This window comes from Ascaphus truei, chromosome 6 (genome assembly GCF_040206685.1).
Source record: "Ascaphus truei isolate aAscTru1 chromosome 6, aAscTru1.hap1, whole genome shotgun sequence".
Taxonomy (NCBI): Eukaryota; Metazoa; Chordata; class Amphibia; order Anura; family Ascaphidae; genus Ascaphus; species Ascaphus truei.
In genome coordinates, this window is record NC_134488.1 from 4,386,578 (window position 1) to 4,406,499 (window position 19,922).

The 19,922-nt window shown below is 45.8% G+C and overlaps 1 protein-coding gene across 1 annotated transcript in view; it reads right to left on the reverse strand.

Moving 5' to 3' along the window:
• KCNJ1 (potassium inwardly rectifying channel subfamily J member 1) overlaps nt 1-17,947 on the reverse strand; it is a 43,665-nt gene extending 25,718 nt beyond the window's left edge. Inside the window, exon 1 of the mRNA XM_075603314.1 lies at nt 17,848-17,947. The gene's annotated coding sequence lies outside the window, so the exon portion shown is untranslated. The remainder of the gene's footprint in view (nt 1-17,847) is intronic.
• Nucleotides 17,948-19,922: the final 1,975 nt, after the last annotated feature.

Here is a 19,922-nt window from a genome sequence, read left to right on the forward strand (position 1 = left end):
AGACACTCTAGTATTCGCTGCCTTTGAACAGGGTCCATGCACGTCCACTCTGGCACCGTATGGTCCCTCCATTCTTCAAACTCTTCTTCTCCAAGAGGTGTGGGTTGCACCCCAGTGAATGCTTTTAGTTTGCGGTAGTGGTGGCCTTCTGCGAAATGTGTTAATGCCTCTAACAGTTGGGGTAGTGTTACTCCCAAGTCTGAGCCGCCAGTTGACAGACGACTGTGATATTCAGGCCTTTGGCTAGGAGCCTGCGTAGGACTACTCTCATACCGACTGGGGGAAGGTGACGATTGTGGAGTTGCAGCTCGGCGGGATGCCTCTGGCACCGCACTTGGAGTGAAGGTTACCTGGGTTGTGGGTAAGTCTGCCCTGGTTGATGTTGAACTTGAGGCTGGAGCTGTAGTCCTCTGCTCCCATGGGATATAGGAAGAGGTTGAAGCCTCAGCCTGATAGGGGACCTCTGTGGAGAGTCCTGGGGTGGGCGATGCCATGGGAGCTGATAGCTCAGAGTATATGAGTAACCCATTGGCGGGGCCTCTGGTAGATGTTGAGCCTGAGGAGCATCTACCTCGCATATTTCTTGGCCTGTGGCCAGCATTATGGCACTCCACTGATACAGATACAGTGGCCGTTATTGAAACAAATCACGGCGCCGTTTTCGTGTGGATAATGAAAAAAGGATTGCAATAGAACGTAAGGTCAAACCTAAAAAGTTATTTAAGTACCTTAATAACAAAAAAATGAGAAAAGAAAATACAGGACCCTTTCAGTGTGAGATGGGTAGGCAGATTATTATTGGAGATAAGGAAAAAGCTGAGAGGTATTAAACAAATTCTTTGCCTCTATGTTTACCAGGGAAGAATCAAGTTCAATAGTAGTGCTGCAGGAGGAAGCCACAACCTCCATATTAATGAACAATTGGTTAACTGAGGAAGAAGTTCATAAGCGACTTGAAAAAATTTAAGTAAATAAGGCACCTGGCCCCGATGGCATACATCCAAGAGTTCTCAAGGAGTTAAGCTCAGTTTAGCAAAACCATTATATTTAATATTCAAGGACTCCATTTCCACAGGCTCAGTACCACAAGATTGGCGTAAAGCAGATGTGGTGCCTATATTTAAAAAGGAGCTAGATCACAACCGGGAAATTACAGACCTGCAAGCCTGACTTCAATAGTAGGGAAACTACTTGAAGGTTTAATACGGGATAATATTCAGGAATTCCTAATGGAAAACCAAATTATTAGTAATAGTCAGCATGGATTTCTGAAGGATAGATCTTGCCAAACTAACCTTATTTGTTTCTTTGAGGAGGTAAGTAGGAATTTAGACCAGGGTAATGCAGTTGATGTGGTCTACTTAGATTTTGCAAAGGCTTTTGATACGGTTTCAAACACGAGGTTGATGTACAAAATAAAGAAAATTGGACTCAGTAATAATATATGCACCTGGATTGAAAACTGGTTAAAGGACAGACAACAGAGGGTTGTCATAAATGGAACTTTTTCAGGTTGGGCTAAAGTCGTGAGTGGAGTACCTCAGGGATCGGTACTGGGACCCCTGCTTTTTAACTTGTTTATTAATGACCTTGAGGTTGGGATCGAGAGCAAAGTCTCCATCTTTGCTGATGATACTAAATTGTATAAGGTAATAGAATCAGAGCAGGATGTAATTTCTCTTCAGAAGGACTTGGAGAGACTGGAAACGTGGGCAGGTAAATGGCAAATGAGGTTTAATAGAGATACATGTAAGGTTATGCATTTGGGATGCAAGAATAAAAAGGCGACTTACAAATTAAATGGAGATATATTGGGGGAATCCTTGATGGAGAAGGATTTAGAAGTGCTTGTAGATTGCAGGCTTAGCAATAGTGCCCAATGTCATGCAGTAGCTGCAAAGGCAAACAAGATCTTATCTTGCATCAAACGGGCAATGGATGGAAGGGAAGTAAACATAATTATGCCCCTTTACAAAGCACTAGTAAGACCACACCTTGAATATGGAGTACAATTTTGGGCACCAATCCTAAGAAAAGACATTATGGAACTAGAGAGAGTGCAGAGAAGAGCCACCAAATTAATAAAGGGGATGGACAATCTAATTTATGAGGAGAGGCTAGCTAAATTAGATTTATTTACATTAGAAAAGAGGCGTCTAAGAGGGGATATGATAACTATGTACAAATATATTCGGGGACAATACAAGTAGCTTTCAAAAGAACTATTCATCCCACGGGCAGTACTAAGGACTCGGGGCCATCCCTTAAGGTTGGAGGAAAGGAAATTTCACCAGCAACAAAGGAAAGGGTTCTTTACAGTAAGGGCAGTTAAAATGTGGAATTCGTTACCCATGGAGACTGTGATGGCAGATACAATAGATTTGTTCAAAAAAAAAGGTTGGACATCTTTTTAGATGGGAAAGGTATACAGGGATATACCAAATAAGTATACATGGGAAGGATGTTGATCCAGGGATTAATCCGATTGCCAATTCTTGGAGTCAGGAAGGAATTAATTTTTCCCCTTAATGGGGTTTTTTGTTTGCCTTCCTCTGGATCAATAAGTAAGTATAGATATAGGATAAAGCATCTGTTGTCTAAATTTAGCATAGGTTGAACTTGATGGACCTATGTCTTTTTTCAACCTCATCTACTATGTAACTATGTAACTATATGTGTGCGCTGCTATTCTCCACGCGGCATGAATGCCGCCATTCGCCCCAGGCACACTTGTTTATCGCGGTTGCTTTGTTCTAATTTCATGGATTGTGTGCAATTAAATGCAACAAAATGAATGAATTGTAATGTGTACAGTGAACGTTGGTGCACTTGTAAGGTGTGATACCTGCCGGGGCTCCAGCATCCGGGTACCGCCAACTGTTGACACAACCAGTGTGATCCCACGTCAACGTCGTCAGCGAAGGCATCTGCCTCTGTGTGGGGTGGACTCCCGCTGAAGTGTCCCACCTGAAAAGAGTCTCTACATTGCGGTGGTGGTCTGGTCCCAGACCACAGGCCGCAAGTACTGTGTGGCATCTTGGCTGTGTCCCAGACACTATAAGCAATGGTGGTATTCAAAATGATTAGCAACAGGTTCTCTCTCACGGAGGGGGGGATAAGAAGAGGTGGGGGTGGGAAAGAAGAGGTGGGTGGGAAAGAAGAGGTGGGGGAGGAAAAGAAGAGGTGGAGGGGAAAGAAGAGGTGGGGGGGAAGAAGAGGTGGGGGGGAAAGACGAGGTGGGGGGGGGGAAGATGTGGGGGGAAAGAAGAGGTGGGGGGGAGGGAGATGGGTGGGGGGAGAAAGATGGGGAGAGATGGGGGGGAGAGAGAGATAGGGGAGAGATAAAGAGAGAGACCAGGGAAGCAGAGAGAGACCCGGGGGGGGGGGGTGTTAGAGAGACCAGGGGGAACCAGTGCAAATAAGTGTAACCTGCAACCAGTGCAAATAAAAATGGACACATGCAAACTACACATGCAGGCAAACTGCACAGGACACAAACACAGGCAGGACACACACAGAACACAGCCCCCTCACATCTCCCCCAGCCCCCCCTTACATCTCCCCCAGCCCCCCCCCTCACATCTCCCCCAGCCCCCCTCACATCTCCCCCAGCCCCCCCCTCACATCTCCCTCAGCCCCCCCCCCCTCACATCTCCCTCAGCCCCCCCCCCTCACATCTCCCCCAGCCCCCCCTCACATCTCCCCCAGCCCCCCCCCTCACATCTCCCCCAGCCCCCCCTCACATCTCCCCCAGCCCCCCCTCACATCTCCCCCAGCCCCCCCTCACATCTCCCCCAGCCCCCTTCACATCTCCCCCAGCCCCCCTCACATCTCCTCAGCCCCCCCTCACATCTCTCCCAGCCCCCCTCACATCTCTCCCAGCCCCCCCTCACATCTCCCCCAGCCCCCCCCCCCCCCTCACATCTCCCCCAGCCCCCCCTCACATCTCTCCCAGCCCCCCTCACATCTCACCCAGACACATCTCTCCCAGCCCCCCACATCTCTCCCAGACACATCTCACATAGCCCCCTCACATCTCCCCAGCCCCCTCACATCTCCCCCAGCCCCCTTCACATCTCCCCCAGCCCCCTCAAATCTCTCCCTGACCCCCCTCACATCTCTCCCTGACACCCCTCACATCTCTCACTGACACCCCTCACATCTCTCCCTGACACCCCTCACATCTCTCCCTGACACCCCTCACATCTCTCCCTGACACCCCTCACATCTCTCCCTGACACCCCTCACATCTCTCCCTGACACCCCTCACATCTCTCCCTGACCCCCCTCACATCTCACAGGGGTTAGAGATAGGGGGGAGGGAGCAGAGAGACAGGGGGGCGAGCAGAGAGACCAAGGGGAACCAGTGCAAACAGGACACAGGCAGGAGACACACACAGGCACAGGCAGGAGACACACAGCACACAGCACACAGACACAGGCAGGACACACAGGACACACACGCAGGACACAGCCTCACCTCTCTCTGCTGCATGCTTTTTCTCTGCTCTTTGGCCCCATCCCCAGGCTCCTGCTACCTCCTCCTGATTGGCTGCTGCTGTGTAATGCAGCCAATCTGGATGGAGCAAGCTGTCCAGCCTTTCAGGAGAAGCTCTGCTCTCTCCCTTCACGCACCCGTTCTGCGAACTGAGGAAAATTTAGGTACAGGTTCGCGCAAACTGGCTGAATCCCACTGTTGACTATAAGGCTAAAGTGGAAAGAGTCCCTAGATGAGGGGCCTTCCCTAACACACCCACAAACTAATGGGATCTCAGGGCCTGCCTGGGGCCTAAGGGGGGCAAACTAGGCCTAGTCCAAGGAAGCACCGCTCCCTGGACACTACCTGCTCTGTTCTGCTCCCCCTTCTGACTGACTCGTGGCTGCCAGCGTGTCAAATGTATCAGTCCCAGGAGCACCCCCTGGGGCTGCTGGTTATTGTAGTTCCCCTGCGGAGCTTAGCATGAAATGGCCGCTGCTATCTGGTGCTCTGCACATGCGTACCATGCGTGTAAGGGCTGCCTCAACCTTGGGACGTTCTGCACATACGTGAGATGCCATCTGTGCATGCGCCAACCCCAAAATGGCGGCCCCCGCTAGCCGGGTGCGCCACAGAGCACTCCCTCCACTGGCTAAATAGTGATTTCTCCCACTCAGAGCGGAAGTAAGAGGGGGGATACACGGGACCAAGGGGGACCCAGAGGGGATCTGGCTATACTACATTTTAATATCATTTAAAGCATATGGGGGTTAAAACTAAATCTGTTTTGTTATCCATACTCGGATGAGAGAGAGTGAGACTTTCAATTTAGTAGTGTCTCCAGTTGTGTGTATATATAGCGTTGCCCGGGAGTGAATTTTCCCGCTCCCTCTCTCTCTCCGCTCCCCCTCTCTTTCTCCCCATTCACCTCTCTCTCTCCCCCTTCCCCTCTCTGCCCCCTCTCTCTCTTTCTCCCCCGTTCACCCTTGCACCTCACATGACTCTCCCCCCCTGCACCTCACATGACTCTCCCCCCTGCACCTCACATGACTCTCCCCCCCTGCACCTCACATGACTCTTCCCCCCTGCACCTCACATGACTCCCCCCCCTGCACCTCACATGACTCTCCCCCCCTGCACCTCACATGACTCTCCCCCCCTGCACCTCACATGACTCTCCCCCCTGCACCTCACATGACTCTCCCCCCCCTGCACCTCACATGACTCTCCCCCCCCTGCACCTCACATGACTCTCCCCCCTGCACATCACATGACTCTCCCCCCCCTGCACCTCACATGACTTTCCCCCCCTGCACCTCACATGACTTTCCTGCCCTGCACCTCACATGACTCTTCCCCCCCTGCACTTCACATGACTCTTCCCCCCCTGCACCTCACATCACTTTCCCCACTGAACCTCACATCACTATCACCCCCCCCCACCCCCCGCACATCACTCTCCCTTCCCCTGCACCTCACATGACTCGTGCGGATCGGAGGCGCGGTGGGTGGGCTGGAGGTGATGCGGCAGGGTGGCAGCTGGAGGTGATGTGGGGGGGTGTAAGGTGTGGCGGCTGGAGGTGAGGTGCAGGGGGGTGTAGGGTGCGGCGGGGTGGCAGCTGGAGGTGATGCGGCGGGGTGGCGGATTATGATGAGGCGCGGCGGATGGAGTTTGGGTGAGGCGGCGGGCGGATCGGAGGCGCGGTGGGTCGCCTGGAGGTGTGGGGTGGCTGAAGGTGAGGCGCCGGGGTGGGCGGCTGGAGGTGAGGTGCGGGGGGGTGTAATGTGCGGCGGGGTGGCGGCTGGAGGTGATGCGGCGGGGCGGCGGCTTTGGCTGAGGCGCGGCAGGTGGCGTTTGGGTGAGGCAGAGGGTGTGAGGCGGCGTGTGGCTCTCACGCGGTGTGAGGAGGCTGTGAGGGTGAGGGCGTGCGTAGCCGTGTTGCTGATGTCATGCCACCCCACAGGCCAATCACAGTGTGAGCCGCCACCAACCAATGAGCAACCGCACAAACATATATATATATATAAACTTGTGAGCACATTCACATGTCTTAGACAGGTCTGCAACCCTGCTTTTCGCCATTATCACCACCTAGCATACAGTGCTCCCACTGCAGCAAGGGATTCTGGGAAATTACATGCAAATGAGCACGCAGTGCAACCTTTTGTCTCAAGACCACATTACATGGAAAACCCTTAAGCCAATGAGTACAACCAACCTCACACTGATGAGACCCACAAGGTCGAAACAGTCTGTCTGTGGGTGGGTTTGTTGGCTTTGCATCTCATCCCAGGCTATGTTTAAAAGCTGTTTTTAAAGCAGCATGCATTGGCTTAAGGGTTTTCCATGTAATGTGGTCTTGAGACAAAAATCAGTCAGTCACCTCCTCTGTCTCTCTCCCCACTCTTTCTCTCTCTCCCCACTCTCTGTGTCTTTCTCCCCTCTCTCTGTCTCTCTCTCTCCCCTCTCTCTGTTTCTCTCTCTCTCCACTCTCTCTGTTTCTCTCTCTCTCCCCTCTCTCTGTTTCTCTCTCTCTCCCCTCTCTCTGTCTCTCTCTCTCTCTCTCTCCCCCTCTCTCTGTCTCTCTCCCTCTCCCCCTCTCTCTGTCTCTCTCCCCTCTCTCTGTCTCCTCTCTCTCTGTCTCTCTGTCTCTCTGTCTCCTCTCTCCCTGTCTCTCCCTCCCCTCTCTCTGCCTCTCTCTCCCCTCTCTCTATGTATCTCTCTCTCCCCTCTCTCTGTCTCTCTCTGTCTCTCTCTCTGTGTCTCTCTCTCTCTGTCTCTCTCTCTCTGTCTCTCTCCTCTCTGTCTCTCTCCTCTCTGTCTCTCTCCTCTCTGTCTGTCTCCCACACTCTGGATCTGGATATCTTATTTACCCTATATATCTTAACTGCCATATACCTACACTGAAATAACCTATACTGCTTTCTTCCAGATCTGATTCTCAAGCTTCACGCGGGAGACATCGAAATCCCCCCTAATCCAGAAGACAGGTAGGGAACACCTCCCCTCCAACATATAACATTTTGCGGGAGTGAGGGTACCTGGACATTGAGGCACTGCGGATCAGGAAAGAGCCAGGCGGGATTGCTGCTTTAGATATTGTGAAGCGGGGGCATCCAGACACTGGTTAATGGGTGCAGGAAACTAGTTACACACACGCATGTAAAAAGGGCTAATTGTAGTAAAGTATAAATGTAATACAGTAAATAAACTTATGTCAAAAATGAATGTTGTTCTTACTAGGAATTTATTCAATTTGGGCGGGGCTAGGTGGCGAGTAGATTTTTTTGGTTCGGCGAGTAAATTTTTGGGTGATTTGTCAAGCACTATATATATATATATATATATATATATATATATATATATATATATATATATATCCTCCTAGGTAGGGAGCAGGGGGTCTCCAGAGCTGAACCTGTTAATTTCAGCTCCAGGGGAACCCCTGCTTCCAGAGATATGTACACCACTAGGAATTGACGGTATCTCACTGCTGTTTAAATGTTCCGCGTGAAGCTTCCTTTTGTTCCAGGGAACCTTTAAATATACATTTTCTGTGCCCAGGCTGGACTGCTACCGGCAGCCCCTTTATAGCTACATTCTTTAAATGGTCAAAAGAATGTTGTACATGCTAAAAAAAAAAAAGAAATGTGCTGTTTGCACAATATATAGTGAGAACATGTTCCGGGAAGATCTGAGTAAAAAAAATGTTTATATAGGACAGTATTATTTCAATTATATTGTTACGCCGGAGTAGCACGCAGACCAAACCTGTCCCTAGAACTGAGGCAGGTATGAATACACACACCAACAGAGCGAGGGATGTGTCCGGGTTGTGGTATTGAGTGGTGCCAGGCCAGATGGGGAGTATTGCGTGAATAGTTGCCGGTACCGTTTTTTCCAGAAGAATGGTCATTGCCGTTGCCGAGATCAGGGGTAGGGGAAGTACGGAAGAGTCGAGGTGAGAGCCTTGGTTGAGGGGAGCCAGAAGGTACGTAAACAGGAACAAGCCGAAGGGGGAAGGGCCAAGTCTGCCAAGTCTGCCAAGCCGCGTCAAAACCGAGAGAATCAAAGAACAAGCACTGTGAATCCCCCACACAGAACTACGATGAGCGAGGAAGCACAGGCCAGAGAGGGTATATAAAGCTGGAACAGCCAACCAGGAGAGGGGGCGTGCCTGGAGGAGCTCAGGGAGCTTCAGCGCATTGGCTGCTGTTCTTAGAGCCCAGGTGACACTCAGCAAGAGCCAGATTGTAAGCGTGCGGTGTTTGGGGGCGGAGCCTGAGCGGAGATAAGTTCAGGGGCTGTTGTGAGTGCGCTGTAAGTCTGACGTCCGCATGAGAAGAAGCAATGCGAGGTGCATGCGCGCGGAGCGGCGATTCCGCACCAAAGGCTGCGGCGTAGAGCGTGGGGAAAGTACCTCATAGAGTGTCGTACCAAGCCGAGGGGCAAGCTATGCAGCTGAAGGAGGCTTGCGTGGTAGTAGCGGAAGGGTCAGCGCAGTGTAAGGAGAGAGCCGTGAGCTCCTCCTGTGGGGCTGTGTGCTCACATTCTTAATATATATAAACTCTACCTCTTAAAGTGCTAAAGGGTTACATGGTATGTATCAAATTCTGTGTGTCTCTGCACCATTTTATCTACCTTGTCTCAAGTAAGAGTTACTTGGAGGTGGGAGACAGTTACTAGCTTTTAATGACGACAATAAATATTTTATATTTTGTAGAATTTCTTACTGTGCTTAAAGTAGTTAGTGTGTGGTATAAATTTACAACGGTGTAAAACACATTTTACGTTAGGAAACAACCATTCAAAATAATAAAGCTGTAAAATGACAGTTTGCTTTCACTTTATTGCAAGCAGTATTTATTATTAAATGGGACAAAGATTTAAAATTGAGCAACGGAGTAAGTGACTGACCTTGAATTACATTATGGCTGTGGAGTAGGGTTTCAAGCAGGGCCGCTGACAGATTTCCCGGGGGCCAGGACTAGAGTTTCGACCGAGCCCCTTTTCGGCGGTCTTGTGAGTGCCTCAATCTCACTCCCTCAGTCCCCCTCTCCCCCCTTGCTGCACACACACACTGCCCCCCAAAATACATACAAAACACAAACCTCCTCAAATACATGCAAAACATACACACATCCAAACACATCCAAAACAACCCGCCCCAAATACATACACCTCCACCCAATACATGCAACACCCCACAAATAGGTACAAAACAACCCCCAAATACATACAACCGTGTGTTTGTGTGTCCACCTTCTGGCACACACATGGACGTCAGACTGAGAGACCCTGTGTGGGACAGTGAGGGAGGTCCACAGCTGGGGAAAGCCAGGACTCGGCTGCAACTAAGAGGACCGTCAGCTGGACAAAGAAGTTGGGCCCGACCTCTGGCCGGTCCCAGTATCCAGCCTTGGCCGGCTGCCCTGCAGCCACCGGGCCCAGGACACTTGTCCTGGCTCTCCCCCCTTGTCGGAGGCCCTGGTTTCAAGTGTTGTGCAATAGTTAATTGTACTCACATGCCACCTACAAAATAATTTTCAGATAACAAAAAGGAGAATACCTTTAAAATTCATGATTTTATAAACTGTAACAGCAGAGGTGTCGTTTATATAATCACATGTTCCTGCAACAAAATGTATGTGGGCAAAACCTACTGCCAGCTAAAAGTACGTATCCTAGAACACCTGGGATCCATACGAGACAAGCATGATACACTGCTAGCGAAACATGTAAATGGCGTACATGAAGGTGTTTCTAACAACCTACGCTTTGCAGGGATAGATCTGGTACCACAGGGACCTCGAAAGGGAGACTGGAATAAGCTATTACTTCAAAGAGAATGTAAATGGATATATACCCTTAAGACACTTAGCCCTGCAGGATTGAATGAGGGATTCATATACTCACCTTTTATATAAACATCAGAGTACTAAGAATTTCGTCAGCTTAAATATACTTAATAACTAGACAGACCGTATTGACCTTTATTGGCGGTCTACCTAGATAGCTGCCACTCCTACACCCCTCACATAACACATTTGGTGCACATATGCACATAGAAATCAACAACTTTCTGGTGTGTGTACACGATATCCTTGTGTAATAATCACACACGAGTAACACCCTAACCTGCAGGACTACATAAGGTATTCACGTATCCACTCTCAGTTTAACACCTAAGTCATGACAACATAGTCAGATCTAAGATACTTAATGATTAGACAGACCGTATTGACCTTTTGGGCGGTCTATCCAGCTAGCTGGTATTCCTACACCCACACATATAGCCCAATGTATGTGGTACTTATAGGCATACACATGTGAAGGTATTGAAACGACTCCTTCTTGCAGTCATGTGTTTATTTATGTATTTATTCTCTTTGATGTAATTACATACCCGTTCACCAGCTAAGAGGGTCGCATGACCGAATTAAGTATTCTGATAAAAATCTATGTATACGCTATTCACTAAATAGAAGTGGCTATATACCTATTGCCTTTATGTCTGTTAATCAGACCGCGGGAGACAAACCAATAGGGACTCGATACCACGAGTAAACGCCCCTAACCACGCCCCCAGGAAGTGTATAAATACTTACATCAGAGGAGCGAAGGTACACTCCTCCCCCCTTGAAGAAGCGCCAAGAGGCGTGAAACGATCGTCGGGTGTCAGGCGACGCGCTAACTAATGACGTCAGCCGGTTGCTGTTTTGGAGTATGAGACGGAGCATGAGGCAATGCCAGAAACCCTGCAGCTGACTGGTTGTATGAACGAATGGGTTTATATGCGCACTATACTAACTATGCACACCTAAGGAAACTATTCGATTCCATCTTGAGGAGTACATATTATGGGAATATTATTGCATAGTATGTGGTGACGCTTTAGAGATGTTTTGGGCTCACTAAAGCCTGCTTATTTTGTCTGTCAAGACATCGCACGGGAGGCATACTTCAGCCTGCTCGCGCTGACATTCAAGCCATCCGTTTTGGTGCTATATATAGACGCATACTAATGAGCTCTGTATTTGTGTGATTATATCACCTATTGGACTTTTGAGTGTATACCTACTACAGGCACACATTTGAGCAATATACTAAACATTATTGCATGCTGGCATACTCCGTTGCTACTTTCTTTAGAGCACTTTTAAGATGATTTTATATATAAGTAAAAACAATATAAATATTTTTTAGTGTGTTTTGTATTAGAAGAGTTAATTAAATATGTAACCCCGAGGTTGTCACTCACTGACCCCCCTCCGCGAGTGCCGTGTGGTCGCGGGTGCCGCCGGAGGCAGCGACGGACCCGCCGGCACTTCGCGAGGGTGGGGGCCAGTGCAGGGAGCGCTCGGCGTCCCTGGAGCTCCGGCGGCGCACCCGGCTAGCGGGGGCCGCCATGACAGATCGCGCGAGCGTGCGCGGGATTGCGCATGCGCGGATAGGGGTAGGAAGCGAAGGCAGCCCTTAGGAGGTCGCGCATGCGCAGGAGGGACTCGATGGCTAGGGAAAAGTCGCGCGAGGGCAGGACAGGGGAGAGAGAGATTGCGGCGGCCATTAGTAGTTTGCGCAGGGCAAGTGTGCACGCGGCCCCAATACACAGACAGCCCCCTGGGAACTATAACTCCCAGGAGGCATAGGGAGACAGGCACCAGGTGCCTGATAAGAGCCAATAGGGCTGGAGGATTCCCACCCAGGAGAAAGGATACATTTCGCGGGCTTAGTGTCACGTCAGTCAGGCTGAGGAAGAGGAAGGGGAAGGAAGGGTGCAGGTAGCGAGTGGCTCCTGCACCAGGTAAGGTTTCCCAATTAAATTGGAGCATGTGTGTGCCTATGTATTGACCTTATTTTCTCAACGTGGATCTTTAGTGTAAAAAATGGTTTCAGTCAAAAAATAGTGTAACATCGAAATCATTTGCCAAGATGAAACTGGCATAAACCCTAACAAAAAAGTGTGTTAATATTTATTTCTCGCAGTATAGATAGTTGTATAGGTTAACCTATACCAATATTGAATTCATGGTACTTATTATTTTCAAAGAACGAATAAAAAACAAAATACACAATTCTGATTTAATTTAAATGAAATCAGATGTTCAACGAACTACGCATCAGATGTATTAACTGGTTTAATGACCTTCATACACACTATGCACATTTTAAAAAGGTTGTGTACTACTTTTTTAGCACAAACATTTTGACTCACAATAAAAATTCTAATATTACCTTACTATATACAGTAGGTCCCTTATATGTTAACGCAAAATGCATTTACTATTAATTTGCTTCCTACTGGCCAACATCACCTAGTTATTAAAGAGCACCCAAAACTTTGTATATAAAATTAGCAAATAAAAATATCACTAGATTTTGCAAATGCTTTTGATACGGTTTCACACAAGAGGTTGGTGTACAAAATAAAGAAAATTTGGACTCAGTAATAATATATGCACCTGGATTGAAAACAGGTTAAAGGACAGACAACAGAGGGTTGTCATAAATGGAACTTTTTCAGGTTGGGCTAAAGTCGTGAGTAGAGTACCTCAGGGATCGGTACTGGGACCCCTGCTTTTTAACTTGTTTATTAATGACCTTGAGGTTGGGATTGAGAGCAAAGTCTTCATCTTTGCTGATGATACAAAATTATGTAAGGTAATAGAATCAGAGCAGAATGTAATTTCTCTTCAGAAGGACTTGGAGAGACTGGAAACGTGGGCAGGTAAATGGCAGATGAGGTTTAATACAGATAAATGTAAGGTTATGCATTTGGGATGCAAGAATAAAAAGGCGACTTACAAATTAAATGGAGATATATTGGGGGAATCCTTGATGGAGAAGGATTTAGGAGTGCTTGTAGACCGCAGACTTAGCAATAGTGCCCAATGTCATGCAGTAGCTGCAAAGGCAAACAAGATCTTATCTTGCATCAAACGGGCAATGGATGGAAGGGAAGTAAACATAATTATGCCCCTTTACAAAGCATTAGTAAGCTCACACCTTGAATATGGAGTACAATTTTGGGCACCAATCCTAAGAAAAGACATTATGGAACTAGAGAGAGTGCAGAGAAGAGCCACCAAATTAATAAAGGGGATGGACATTCTAACTTATGAGGAGAGGCTAGCTAAATTAGATTTATTTACATTAGAAAAGAGGCGTCTAAGGCCTTGGCCATGTTTAGCGCTTGCTGGCGGAAGCGTGCTGACGCGCGCTCCCGCTCAGCACTGAGCCCCTACACCCGCAATTAGCGCGGCTTTAGTAGGGGCTCACCTGCGCTTTAAATTCCCCCGCTTGCTGGCGCGACAAGCCGGTCACGTGAGCGGTTCGCCCAATGAGGGCGAACCAGCTCCGTGATGTCACTGGCCCGCCCACGGCAAGCCCCCTGACAGCTGCTGACAGTGCGTGCGGTAAGCAACCGCAAGGCCAGGGAAAGTACCCGCTTTCTCTGCGCCTCAGCGTGCCTCAGCACGCCAGCAGGGAACATGGCCGAGGCCTAAGAGGGGATATGATAACTATATACAAATATATTCAGGGACAATACAAGGAGCTTTCAAAAGAACTATTCATCCCACGGGCAGTACAAAGGACTCGGGCCATCCCTTAAGGTTGGAGGAAAGGAAATTTCATCAGCAACAAAGAAAAGGGTTCTTTACAGTAAGGGCAGTTAAAATGTGGAATTCATTACCCATGGAGACTGTGATGGCAGATACAATAGATTTGTTCAAAAGAAGGTTGGACATCTTTTTTAGATGGGAAAGGTATACAGGGATATACCAAATAAGTATACATGGGAAGGATTAATCCGATTGCCAATTCTTGGAGTCAGGAAGGAATGAATTTTTCCCCTTAATGGGGTTTTTTGTTTGCCTTCATCTGGATCAATAAGTAAGTATAGATTTAGGATAAAGTATCTGTTGTCTAAATTTAGCATAGGTTGAACTTGATGGACCTATGTCTTTTTTCAACCTCATCTACTATGTAACTATGTAACTATATGTGTGCGCTGCTATTCTCCACGCGGCATGAATGCCGCCATTCGCCCCAGGCACACTTGTTTATCGCGGTTGCTTTGTTCTAATTTCATGGATTGTGTGCAACCTACATCTTTTTTCAACCTAATCTACTATGTAACTATATGTAACTTATGAGCAAATGCACATGTCTAAGACAGGTCTGCAACCCTGCCTTTCACCATCCTGTCCCAGCATACAGTGCTTCCACTGCAGCCAAGCATTCTGGGAAATCACATGCATATGAGCACACAGTGTCACCTTTTACTTCATGTCCATTTTAACATGGAGTTCTAAAAGTTTATGCCTGCCATTTCCCCCAAAAATGTGTAACATTTTTTTTATTCCTTAAAGCAGCAATCAACACTGCCAAGAGCTGCTTTGTGGTCCTTCTACCTGCAGGGAACCCCCGAATCTCATGATCCAGCGCTTGGCACAAATATCTGCCCGTCTGACGCAAAATGTCAGTGGGGTCAGGTTTTGCTCCAGTGCCTGATAAAAGGCCCGTGACTATATTTGTAGTGTTGTTTTGTGTTTGAAGAAACAAAACATTCAAACCACTTTTTACTGGGAGCCAGGGGCCCGCGAATCTCAGGGGACCACTGATGAGCTCTGGGGAAAATCCTTGCTCAGGAAAGTAAAAAAACAAAACAAAAAAATAATTTTTAGGGGATTGCTGCTTTATGCTCCTTAACCTAGTGCAAGTCCCAGGCCGTATAGTGTCCTGGGGTCATAGGGTTGGGTGGGTAGAGAGAAACACACACACTTAATAAGGCCCCAAACTGCACCTCACAACCCGCAATGCCTTCAGGCTGAGGATGCATAGCATTGCGTGGAGCAACTTTGGAAGCACCTGTTGTAATTTACATCTATACCACCCATGCTTTCTGCACACACACTGAGGTGCAGTTTGGGCCCTTAAAGTATCCACGTGGGATCAGGGACCCACAATAAAAAAAATTGGGGGGGGCGAGCAACTTGGAGGCGCTTCAAATCCATGTTTGGAATTAATACTCCAATAAAGACCTAAAACACCATGTTAAAATGCACAAGAAGCAAAAGGTGAAACACTGTGAGTGCTCATTTGCATGTCATCACCTAGGATCTCTGACTGCAGTGGAAGCATTGTATGCTAAGAGATAATGGTGAGAGGCAGGGTTGCAGACCCGTCTGAGACATGCAAATGCACCCACACGTGGTATTATGTATTTGCTGAAAGAAAGCTGCTGATGTAAGTACTATTTTTTGGTGTTTGTACATAATCTATTAAAGGGAATGTAACATTTATTGAGGTTGTAAACTAACTAGATCAGAGGTTGTTGCTCTTCTGATGCTAGAATTAACCACTTCCATGAAAATGGCCCTTGCATTGCATTCAATCGAAAAACTTTCACTCTTACGATAACTATTCATGTATGGCTATTCTTTGAATTTGGAGCTTCATTAACTGGTTATTAGATATATCCACTATCTACCCGAATGTATTATATATATATATATATATATATATATATATATATATATATATATATATATATATATATATATATATATATACTTTTTTTATTCTGGCAATATACAGTATACTGTAAGCACACACTGTTGAAATCATAATATAAACTATTTGTAATGTGTACAGAATCAGTCATAATTTTGTTGTCCATCTTGGTATGGGTTGCACTGTGCATGAAGTCTTAATATGCGGTATTCCTCGTGTATATTAAAGTATTTTCCACAACTGGTACCTTTTGGGTATATGTATAAATATACTGAAAAAAGCCACCAGGAGCAGAGCACCAACTTTTTTCTTTAATCTGCATGTGCGCCAAATGTGGAATAAAATGACGCGTCAGAATGGAGTTTTATATATATCTGATTATAATGTGGTGACAATTACCATGATACAGTGACCCTTAGAGATGCGTGTTTGACATGGGCTATATAATCATCAATCAAATAATTTCTGCCTCTTTTGTACAAAGCCCCCTATGTTGTCAGTGTGTGTATTTTATGTGTGTATGGGGGGAGGGGAGGGAAGGTGCTAGCCTATATCCAACCAATATACCTAGAAAAAATGTGTTTAACCGTTATTTATGGGGTTGTCCTGGTGCAGAATGCATTTCCATATTGCTCTGATATTCTCTGTGCCTCCCAGCATGCCCAGAAGCAAAATCCAGCCACAACCAGTCAATAACTAAAACATTGCACTTCAAGCTACATTCTAGACTAGTGTTTTTCAACCAGGGCTCCTAGGAACTCTTGGGTTCCGCGAGCATCCCTAAAGGGTTCCCTGCAAACGTTGGTCAATTAAAAACTGTACCAAATACAGAAGAATTTACAATTCATCTGATCTCAGACGCGCTATTAGAAAGTGTTGGGATTTCTTACACTGCATCTGATCTCAGACGCGCTATTAGAGAGGGTTGGGGTTCCTTACAATGCATCTGATCTCAGACGCGCTATTAGAGAGGGTTGGGGTTCCTTACAATGCATCTGATCTCAGACGCGCTATTAGAGCGGGTTGGGGTTCCTTACAATGCATCTGATCTCAGACGCGCTATTAGAGAGGGTTAGGGTTCCTTACAATGCATCTGATCTCAGAAGCGCTATTAGAGAGGGTTAGGGTTCCTTACAATGCATCTGATCTCAGACACGCTGTTAGAGAGGGTTGGGCTTCCTCAGAATTTCACAATATAATTATAGGGTTCCTTAACCAAAAAAATATTAAAAACACTATTCAAGACTGTGTCTTCTGCAGTCATCTTGCTGGCGGGAATATTATACACGCAGTTCTCTTCCTGGAGGGTATAAATATACTTCCAATCAAAAAGTGAGAAGAGAACTATTGGAGGTAAAACTGGAGCAGACATGTCTTGGCAGACCTCCTGTCTTACAAAATATAAAATAAAACAAATTGCTGCTTTAACTCCAAAGATGATACCAGTGCAGAAACTTGGCAGTTGTGAGGGGAAAAAAACAGGCTTTAAATTTAGCTTAACACATTTCTTGAATATTGGAGCAATAACTTTTTTAAGGGATAATAAGTTGTGAAAAGCACACATTTCAACTTGATTCTTAGAAAAACAAAAGCACGTGTTAATAAATATTCACAAATATAGAAGTTATCAAATATATGTTCTTTTACTACAGAACTTGGCAAAATGCCTCTTTCTTCCTTTTTTGCCATTTTTTAGAGTTATTCAACAAGGAAAATCACTTTGTGTGTATGCATGGTGGAGTTTTGCAGTCAGCTTGCAAGTGAGTGTCTCAATGTCATATAATCTAAGTATAAAACGTTGACAACCTTGTTTTCCAGCATTTGTTGAAAATTACACATACTGTACATTTACCTTTTTTTTTAAATTCTTCCCTCAAAGGATCTTTAATTTCTTTTTTTTTCTGATCGGTGTCCCAGCAGTAACAGAAATTCCCTTGCCTCTCCCTCCTGGGACTCTCCTTATATATGGCTGAGTCAGTTAGATCTGGCCCTATTTTATATGCAGCTAGCCCATGCAGAAGCTGGCTGGCTGTACCTGGAAAGGGGGGGGGGGAGGATAAAGTTGCCTTAACCCTTTCAACATAACAGAAAGAACCACGGCACTGCCGAAAGAGCTCAAAAGTTGTACTCAACTGAAACAGTTTTAAGCTTTACATACATCATAAATACATTCATGATCTACAAATCTTGCAAGATTCATTGTTTCCTCTGGTAGTATATGTTGTATGCACCAACATTACCTTTAATCGTATGAAAACTGTGATATGCTGTTATAAGGGGATATGGTGTAATATCTAGGGGAACAATTTCATGTGCATTAAATACAATATAGTTACAAAATAATGCTCTTAATACATTAGGATTGATGTGATCATACAGAAAGGTGGGGGGTGATTATTTTACATAGATTACACACTGAAGTACAGGTGGTGATAGGGGTGTAAAGTACTCATTTATTTTTCACTGGTCTTATTCAGGGTACTATTCTCTTTGTTTACATGCTTACTGGGAAACTTACCGTCTCTAACTTTACATAATATCTCTGTTTGATGACCATCCAGTCCTGCATCTCTAATGGTCTTTCAACAATTTGCTCTCGGATGTACTTTGCTATGCATTCTATGTGTTATTGATTTATTACTACATCATTTAGCATCTGTTTTTTTTAGGCAGAGTTAATACCAGGTCAGGTTTAGGAGAAAAATAATAGCTAGGTGGTGGTAATTGTTTTTTTTTTTTTTTTTTAAACAAACATGTGCTTCATGTTAACATTCCCCCTTATGCTCCTTGTAACAATTCCCCCAAATCAAAGGTACTGCAAGTGAAGCAACATTCATGGGAGAGTAGTTTGCTAAAAGAATAATAAAGAAAATACGCAACACTGTATTGTTAATTAATTATGTATACAAATATATAAAAAAGTGACTGAAATTTCGGGGACCGTTATAAGCATTAACAAATAGTGAAATAAAAGCCGTTTATACATTGTACTGAAACGCTGAACCAGCCCAAGAATAGAGAACAAAGAACAGTTTTCAGGAAAGTAGCGGTGCAAAATAATCTTGAGTGGAGATGGACAATTGGAGCCTGCAGCTGTAGACGAAAAATGGTGTCATACTCGATATGCCTGGAAAATGGCCAACTGTTAATATGAAAGCACGTAATGAGTGAAACAAAACTGATACATTCAGTGCCATAAAAGTAATGTCGCAACCTAGTACATAAAAGCTAAACACACAAGAGTCAAGATAAATGCAACTTGGGGTGCCCCAACTCTATGGGAACAAGAGCTATAAACAGGAATAGCAGTGGGTGCTGCAAGCAGAAAATCCTAGTCAGGGTAACTGCATGTACAGTAGAACAAAAGGGGTAGCTGAACACACCAAAAGAAATGCAATCATTTATAAAAAATAAAGTTCATTTTATTGACTGATTACAGTCACAAACCATGGATGGTTTGTGACTGTAATCAGTCAATAATATGAACTTTTTATAAATTATTGCATTTCTTTTGGCAACCTAGTACATTAAATTATCATTAAAGCACTATAAAAAAAAAAGTTAAAGATCTGCTGAAAGATCAGATGATAAAATAAATTTTTTAAATGTGGGTTGAAGTAATGGTGTCATGAAAAAGCACGAAAAAAGTTATTTGAATTAAAGCGTGTGCGTGTGCGTGTGCGTGTGTGTATATATATATATAATGTGTAGCCCATGTACCTCCCCCCCCCCCAAGTGAGATTAGGGGTATACACTATGGATGCTACCGGTGCTGCCTTTACCTGTTGGCTCACAGGGGCCTAAGCCTCCGTCACGGGGAGCCTGGGGTGATATAATACAATACCCTCGGTGTAATGCCTCCACCTGTGAGGGATACCAGCGTGGTGGGAGGAGCCCCTCACAGGACCCAATAACATAAGCGCACAC